Consider the following 8782-nt stretch of genomic DNA (forward strand, 5'->3'; position numbering starts at 1 on the left):
GTAGTTGGGAGGGGGGCTAGCTGTCCTCTATCACTTTTGACTCTTAAAAGGGAACTAGAACTTCCAGTTTTTAACCAAACAAGCCTCCTCTGAAGTTTATACAACCATCCCTTCCATAGAAACCTTAAATGCCCCAGGGTATAACTTAAAACACTTGCCCCCAAGCTCTGGGGATTTGTTTCTACCCCAAAAGCCTTGTTATATGAGTTTTTGGTAAAATTCTAGTTTAGCCTACTTTTGGCTATCTTGGAAAGGGGTTAGGCTAGGAAAGCAAAACTTTCAGGGATTGGTCTACAGGCTAAAGTTTGTCCTGGGAAGGTATTGTGAAGTACCTACCTTCCCTCCTTCTCCCTCTGGAGGGCAGTGACCTTTGATGACCCTTAAAAATCTTTGTGTTATAGAAGTGAAACCTTACAAAATAGATCTCCTGCTGATATGAAGTAGGCTACAACAAAACAGTTTTCAGCTTCACAACTTAGCTTAATCCCAATTTATGAGGTTTCAAAGATGTGCAAATACATATCCTAAAGTATAAAAAAAACAACAATACAGCTTAAAATCCTGTCAAATAACAGGAACTGTAATTTTAGAACTAAAACCAGGGGAAAAAACAGTGATAACTGAAAATTATTTAAAATATTAAAGTTTCAATCAGTATTACCTTAATTACCTTAATTCACACTTCAGAGCAATAAGGTCCAATGGATCTGTGTTGTTCTGCGAGTGATGATGACTGACATCTGTTATTAATCTGGATCTTGCCAGCAGTATTTCTAGTTCCTGCATGACCACTCACTATCCAGTGACTTCTTGAAAGTTATAGGTGAGGCTGCTGACACTGTAGACTTGGAGAGGGAATTCCATTCATTGACAATTCTTTCAGAGAAGAAGTTTTGATGCATTCTTGTGTTCATGTGGCATTTAGGAAGTTTCTTTGAATGGCCTCTTGTATTGGATTGGTAGGAAATATTCAGGTTGAGGAGACAAGATGTGTCATTAGAGATTTTATGGGTAAGCAGCATGTCACCTCGTCTGCAGTGGTACAACAGAGAGGGTAATTTGAGTTTTTTTAGTCCTTCATTGTAGGGGAGGTCTTTCAGTCCATTTATAGCATTGGCAGCATGCCCTCAAGAAGTCTTGTGTCACCTTTATATTGGGGAGTGGCTATGCAGTTTCCAAAGTCAAGGTTTGGTCTTATGATGACCTTATGAAGTTTAAGAAAGACTTTGGGTGATCTGCTTGTAATAGATCCCTTGAGTAGGCCAAGTCCTGTGTTAGATTTAGAAACCACATTCCATATGTGGGAGTGAAACTTGCTGATTATCAAATAGTACACCTAACTCCCTTTCTTCATTGTGGGTTTGAAGATCGATCCTTATTCTCTTGTCAGCATCCCACATTGAGTACACTGCGTTTTCATTCTTTAGTCCAAAGTGGAAGATGCAGTATTTGCTGATGTTGAATGACAGTAGCCACTCTTCAGCCCACTCATTGATATGGTCAAGATTGGCTTGGAGGCTTGTGCTGTGTACTGAACTGAAAAGCCTAGAATCATTAGCAAATAGTTTGATATTGTTGCTGACCCTGGTGACTAAATCATTGATGTAAATCAAGAATAGGGTTGGGCCAAGGACTGTACCTTGTGGGACACCACTGATGATATTGCAAGGTTTAGAGTATATCTTCTGACCAACTGATCCAAGCAGTCTGACCCTTTGTGTGCGTTTAATGAGAAAACACATGAGCCAATTGACCACCATATGGTTCAGGCCTGCAGAGAGAAGCTTTATGCAGAACCTTCTGTGGGGGACATTGTCAAACACTTTGGCTAGATCAAGGAGAATCAGGTCAACAGGTATACCAGCATCAAGGAGCTTGGTGATGATGTTATAGGTTTCAAGTAGATTGGTTTCCATTAACTTGTTGTGATGGAATCCATGTTGGTTATTAGAAAGTATCATGTGGGTTTGAAGATGGTCATGGATCGCATAATTCACAATTCTCTCAAGAAGCTTGGCAACCATGGATGTTAGGCTGATTGGTCTGTAGTTCTCTGCTCTGGATTTGTTCCCTTTCTTGAAAATAGGGGCCATATGTGTCTGTTTCCAATCAGATGGAATAGTGCCAGAGTTAAGCAAAGACTGGAAGATGTTTGTAAGGGGGGCACTGATGATGCTTGCAACTTCTTTCACTAACCTCAGATAGATGTTGTCTGGTCCAGCAGATTTGTTGGCATCCAGGTTTGATAATCACTTTAGTATGGCAGCTTTGGCTATGATTATTTAGGTCTTTTGACTAGTGGTGTAGGATAAAGGTGCTGGTGGTAGTTGGCCACCTGATTCAGATGTAAAGATGGAGGCAAACTGTTGGTTGAGCAGCTCTGCAATTTTTCTTAGATCAGTTGCTTCACTATTGTCTTCCCTCACCAGATATTTGATGTTGTGGCAGTTATGATCTTTGCTTGAGATGTAGTTCCAGAATTTCTTGGAGTTATTTTTGTAGTCACCAGCAAGTTTGGACTCAAAGTCCAGGTGCAATTGCTTAGTCAGTTGGCACAGTTTGTTACATCAGTAGCAAACTTAGCATAGTTAGCTTTGTCCCCCTTCTTTTTGTACTTCTTCCAGTAGTGGGATTTTTGGTTCCTCTCTTTCCTGATTTCCCTGGTTATGTATGGCAGAGTTTTGAAGATGTTCTGTTTGTCTTCCACAGGTCCTTCAAGGATATTGTCCCAATTAACATTAGATAAATTAGCTCTAATGGATCTGTAGTCAACAAATATTTTTGTAACAAGTCTGTTGGTTATTTTCTTGATTGATGTCTGGATTTCTAGCAGTAGGTGGTCAATCTTTCTAACTGGTGGCATGTAGTTGATTTTCTGGACTAGTTCTGGGTTGTTCACAAAAGCTATGTCAAGGAGTGATGGTTTCTGGTGTAAACAATACTGTATTGGCTGGTCTACAACTTGGGTACTACTATTCACCTGTCAAGTAGGAAAATTTCTAAGCCTTAGGAATGAGAAGAGGGTTAACATAGAGGCTTGGCAATAAATTCCCAGAGTATGTTTTTGACCCTGAATTCATTACTGAAAGTTTCATTTTCCTAACCTAACTCTTTTCCAAGATAGTAAACAGTAGGTAAACTAGAATTTTACAAAACTGGAAACAAGGAAAAAAGTGAAAATAAAGGTTCTCCCCCTGCAAAATATGTTAACTAGGAGTATTCTCTATATTATGAAGTAAAAATTGTTTTCTTAATGTTTCTTTATGTATAGGTTTCTCATAGACTTAAACTATATATTAAATTTAGATGTGATCAACCAAATGAAATTTACCAAAAGGTTTCATGAAAGCAGGTGGCCTAGCCTACCTTAAGTAATTGGTTGTTAACCCAACCTGTCACTCTCTTGTTCGTGTTTGCACTTTGGCATCCTGAAATTACAAATTTTGGTAAAATTCTAGCTGATTGACTTCTTTCTATCTCAGAAAGGGGTTAGGTTAGGAAAAATCAAACTTTCAGGGATGGGTCTATAGGCTAAAGTATGTCCCAGGAAGGTAGGCTATTTTGAAGAACCTACCTCTACTTCTTCTCCCTCTAGAGGGCCCTGACCTTTGATGACCTTCAAAAATATGTGTGTTATAAAAGTGAAACCTTGCAAAATAGATCTTCTGCTTGAATGAATTATAACAAAATTGTTTTCAGCTTCATAACTTTGCTCAATTCCATTTTATAAGGTTTTAAAGATATGCAAATACATTTCCTAAATTTTGAAAAAAAAATTGATATGGCTCAGAATTCTAATCAAATAACAGGAACTGCATTTCCAGAACTAAAGGCAGAGAAAAAGCAACAGGTAACTGAAAATTAAGATAGGCTAAAACGTTTTATCAAAATTTCAATAGGTATAGACCTGTCATGTAGGCAAATTTCAGGGCTCTCTAGAGGGAGAAGGAGTGGAGGTGGTTACTTTAAAATACCTTCCCGGGATACTTTAGCCTGTAGACCCATCCCTGAAAGTTTCATTTTCCTAACCTAACCCCTTTCTGAGATAGCAAGAAGTCACTCAAATAGAATTTTACCCAAATTTTTACTCGTAAAAGTCAGAGAGCTCCAAAAAAATATTTCGAATAAACTTACCAAGAAAAATTTCTGATTTTAAATTTTTACAGATAATAAGAAAAATTCCTTTGGAGAAAACAATTCAATTTCTATTTAAATAGGCAATATACATGCCAACTACCTTAACATAAAATATTTTCTTAGGTAGCGCTAAAATTGGCGCATTGGCCTTGTTTCCAAGTGCCTCTTTTTAAAAAAACAAGTCTTGATACTTTTGTCCTAAAACTAACGTTACTGTATGACACTAGACTAACACTAAACAGCGACTAAAATATAACTCATTCATTATTTTCTATACTTTTAATGAAGCTTTAAATAAAACTAAAGACTCAAGGGATCTGATCACCTACTTGGTCGATACATTCTCTGAAACTTTTAGAACCACCCTCTTCTTCTCTTAAAACCTTATTTACAATATTTCGAAGTCTAAGAAGTATTATCATACTACCTTATATCCTACAGAAACCAATCTAATGCTTTCATAATAATCATAATCACTTTTATTATCTTTGTTATGATGGTCTAATTAAAAATTTTCTAAAATTATTAATGTTTTTTATAATTTTGAGGGTATGTGGCAATCGCGATGGGTGTTCCCTGCAATCCTAAAGGGCAACTAGGATGCTAGCAATCCTAAAGGGCAACTTATCCAGCAAAGCCTTTCGGAGTTTCTCAGCACCATTTGAGAGTTCATCCCGACTAAAAGTAGTTTGAGTGTGATAGCAGTCTTTGCCAACTTATGAATACAGACATGCGTGCTATGTATTTGTATGTACGATTCATTGAGCTGAATACACCATTCTTCTTCTTCTTTTAGAACGCCCGAAAAATAATTTTGCTTACCCTTACAACTACTAACAGCTCATTGCAGTACCATGCCACCTGAGGCCAACACTTCTTGGCAAGGTCCTCGTTCTGCTCCATCCCAATATATTCAAAGCTTCTTGCTTTACACCTTCTCTAAAAGTTCTTTCCTTAAATCCCTCCTTACGCCGTACTCCCTTTTATTCGGGGATAGCCTACTTTTGACATTGGAACAAGGACAATCATAACAAGGGTTTTTCATCCTTCATCTACTAGACATATCCTAACCATCTAAATCTTTCTTTGGTTATCGCCCTAGAAAGTGGCATTGAACCATATTTTTCGCAGAGCTTACTGTTTGAGATACTGTCAGTCAGTTGGGAACCAAAAACAATCAGTTGACTATTTCTTTGGAAAAAATCAAGCAAATTTTCCGTCTTTCAGAGCGCCAACATTTCAGTCGTACTTGAATACTATCATTACTGTAACCTCCAATATTATAATCTTGGTTCGTAGACTTATCTTCCCGTTCTTCTGAACTTTTTAAATTAAAATGTGGAGAATACTGAAGACCACACAGCCCTCCCATTATAAACACAAGCAACAGGTAGAACAGTGGAACTCAAGCCCCACATGAATATTTCAGCCCTATATCCAAGGGCCGTCTTCAGCAAAATACAAATGAATATATTAACAAAACTTGCATTAAAATACGACCGTTAAAACTAAAAATATTTTAAAACAGTCCTGAAATTATGTTTTTTGTCATAAAATTACAAAATGTGTCCCTTTTTCGCCCTTTTATGTCCCAAATTTCTAAAATGTGCCACTTTTTCGCTTTTTTGTGTCATTTTATCCCAACACATGGGAATATGTACTTTGGATATTAAATAAGTCCCCTAGTTTTCCTAACATGAGTAAAAAAATAGGGAATTGTACCATATTGTACCATACTTTGTAAAATGTACCAAACTGTGTGCGATTGTACTACCAGCAGAGGAGAAATATACCAAAATGGTATAATTGTACCATTGTTGGTAACACAGGTGCGTATTCTATCAGCTACTGGAATTACCATCGAAGTAGAAAAAAAAATAGCAACTTTCTCTTTGAAAAAATTACCAAAAGACACACTAGTGGTGAAAAACTTTAGCATATCGAAAACGTCTTTAAATACAATGTAAAGCAATTATACAGTGACGTTTACGTCATGTAATTGGTAATAATAGCAGCTTTATCAGACACTAACACTATTGCCATAATAATCTAAGCCTCATCTAGTATGGTTTACTGGAATGGAAACAGCATTTTTGCTCAAAAAATACGTCTTGGACTTGGCATTCGAGCAGCAAAAATGTTTTTGCCAGAAAAACGGTATTACAAATTTTCTTAAATGCATATTCAAGCTTGGCAAAAATCGGAAAATAAACAAATAAGGACTTAGAAATACTCACCGACTATTCCTATGGATACGGCAATCTCATTGTTGTTCAACAATCAAGAACTAAATTTTCCCAACGTCATTGAGGAACTAATACAAACTAAAATTACCAACAAATAAATTAAATCTTATCATGGCATGTAGCTGAACCCTGTATAGCATTTGTTGTTAAAAAAACAAAAATTCATGTTTTACTGGAAAAAGCTTTCGAGACTTTCGGATCTCAGCCAGAATAGAGTTCCAAGAACTCTCAAGATTCTTAGGTAGACCAAAGTTAAACAAACCAAGAAAGTCGTGGAAACCATCACATCAACCTGGTTACAAATTATTTACATAATTACTTCCCTTACTAGGTGAAGTAGTGAAGAAAACCCGAATAGAGCTCTCTACGAAAGCATTGATATGACAGCGAAGATACAGATATATAATGACATCAATAAATATGTGTGTAGTTGACTGTAAAACTCTAAATGATTTCTCTTGAAGGAGTTGAATTTATGCAAATTGAAATGGAAATAAGTCCTCTACACAGACAAAAAATAATACAAATAAGAATAAATAAAGTAAAAGTATAAATCATAGAGGATAAGAAAATGAAGTTATAGCTTCATTCCCTAAATGTTTTCGAGTCAAAAACGAAACTTTGACTTTTATTAAGTGAATATGGCGTTAAAATGGCGTTAAAAACCTCTAGTATAAATCATAGAGGATAAGAAAATGAAGTTATAGCTTCATTCCCTAAATGTTTTCGAGTCAAAAACGAAACTTTGACTTTTATTAAGTGAATATGGCGTAAAAATAATAATTTTATATTATATAAAATAATAAAATAATATATATAATTATACAATTCCTAGAAATTGTATATATCAGTCGGATGGGTGACTTACGGAGCCTCTTGGTAGTCAGAGCTTGGTTATTGGAGGGCAGCTCTGTTCTTTAAGAGAATAAATAAGAACTAAGACCTTTTACATTTAAAGTTTGCAGATTTCATCAAACAAATGCAACATCTTCTCGAGCATTATTTAGAGCTTTAATGTAAGAAATGATATATTTGCATCTGTGCCATCTGCGAATGCCACAAAATCTCCCTGGTTTTCGGCATCAGACGTCAACAACCAATGAAAGTAGCTTCTCCGACACAATCTGCTGGCTTAGAAGCTTATTTATTGTGGGGCAGCTCTACTCTGTATGAAAATGAATAAAAAGTTAAAATGAATAAAATTTAAAGCTAGTATACTCTAATCAAACCCACTGAGCAGGTTCTCAATCATTGTTTGGAACTTGAAAGTTAGAGATAATTTATTTCGAACTATGGCACCTGGAGTGATGTCATCTGTGATTGTGCCAATTCTTCCTGATTTTGAGGGTCAGATGTCAACACAATTTGAAACTAGCTTTTCTGACACAATCCACTACGGATATTGCGGATTTTGGTAGCTAGGTTGCCAAGAACCTCTTAGGGGTTGTTGACGTAAATGATGAAGAGGGATGGATCGAGAATCAACCCTTGATGTACTCTGTATTCAACTGGAGCTCATTCGTCTGCAATTTCAGCAGCAATAAATCTTCCAGAGAGGTATGATTAGATCCACGAGAATAGTACCCCACGCAGATCATGATGAGGCAGGTTACCAATAAGGGATTGTGGCCGCAAGTTTTATAAAAGCTTTCTTTTCATGAAGAAAACGGCATTAGGAATGAGAACAGAATCTAGAGAATAACGGATAAACCAGAGAAATCTATTCCCACATTTTCTACTGAATTGCTTTGCACGATACTCGAAGTGATGCAGATCAAAATTTTTTTTTACTTCTTTAAGACTTACCAGTCACTTAAGCAATGGCAACTGAAATATATTTTGAGAACACAGACAGAAAAAAGTGTCAGCCCCACTCATGTTAGTTTCTGCTCTTTTTTGAGCAGTATTTGACTATATGCCCATTATTGATTAAATTAGATTTTTAATTTTCATTAAAAAATTATTTTGTATAAAAATTCTTTCAAATTAATGCACTTAAATTAATACAGAGTCGCACAGGTGCGATATTTTTCAAATGAAAATAGAGAACTTTATCAAATAAGTTAAAAGAATAAATAGATGGCTTTAAATGCTATCTACGGAAATATTACAGTTTCTGTCAGCTAAGCAGATTAATTCCCATTACTCCTCTCTTCTTTCACTATCATCATTGGTCATGCAATCCTTGATAGTGAGGCAGGATTAAACATTAATTTGATGAAAAAAAAGCTTGATTCAAGACTGAATATTTAATGAGAAATGAAAATTCTTATCGATATTTGTTGTGAGTTGCAAGATTTTCTCGTATTTTGTTTGATGATGTTAATGACAGTTTTACTGATGATGGTGAATGTGTAATGAGGAAGAAGGCTAGTCTACATAATTAAGATAGTGGTGCT

At 35.9% G+C, this 8782-nt stretch overlaps 1 protein-coding gene across 1 annotated transcript in view; it reads right to left on the bottom strand.

Moving 5' to 3' along the window:
• The window catches only part of LOC136038113 (uncharacterized), a 33811-nt gene extending 29573 nt beyond the window's left edge, over positions 1-4238 (bottom strand). The window contains exon 1 of the mRNA XM_065721134.1: positions 4135-4238. The gene's annotated coding sequence lies outside the window, so the exon portion shown is untranslated. The remainder of the gene's footprint in view (positions 1-4134) is intronic.
• Between the last annotated feature and the right edge of the window lie 4544 nt (positions 4239-8782).

Source organism: Artemia franciscana, chromosome 17 (genome assembly GCF_032884065.1).
Source record: "Artemia franciscana chromosome 17, ASM3288406v1, whole genome shotgun sequence".
In the NCBI taxonomy this organism is placed as follows: Eukaryota; Metazoa; Arthropoda; class Branchiopoda; order Anostraca; family Artemiidae; genus Artemia; species Artemia franciscana.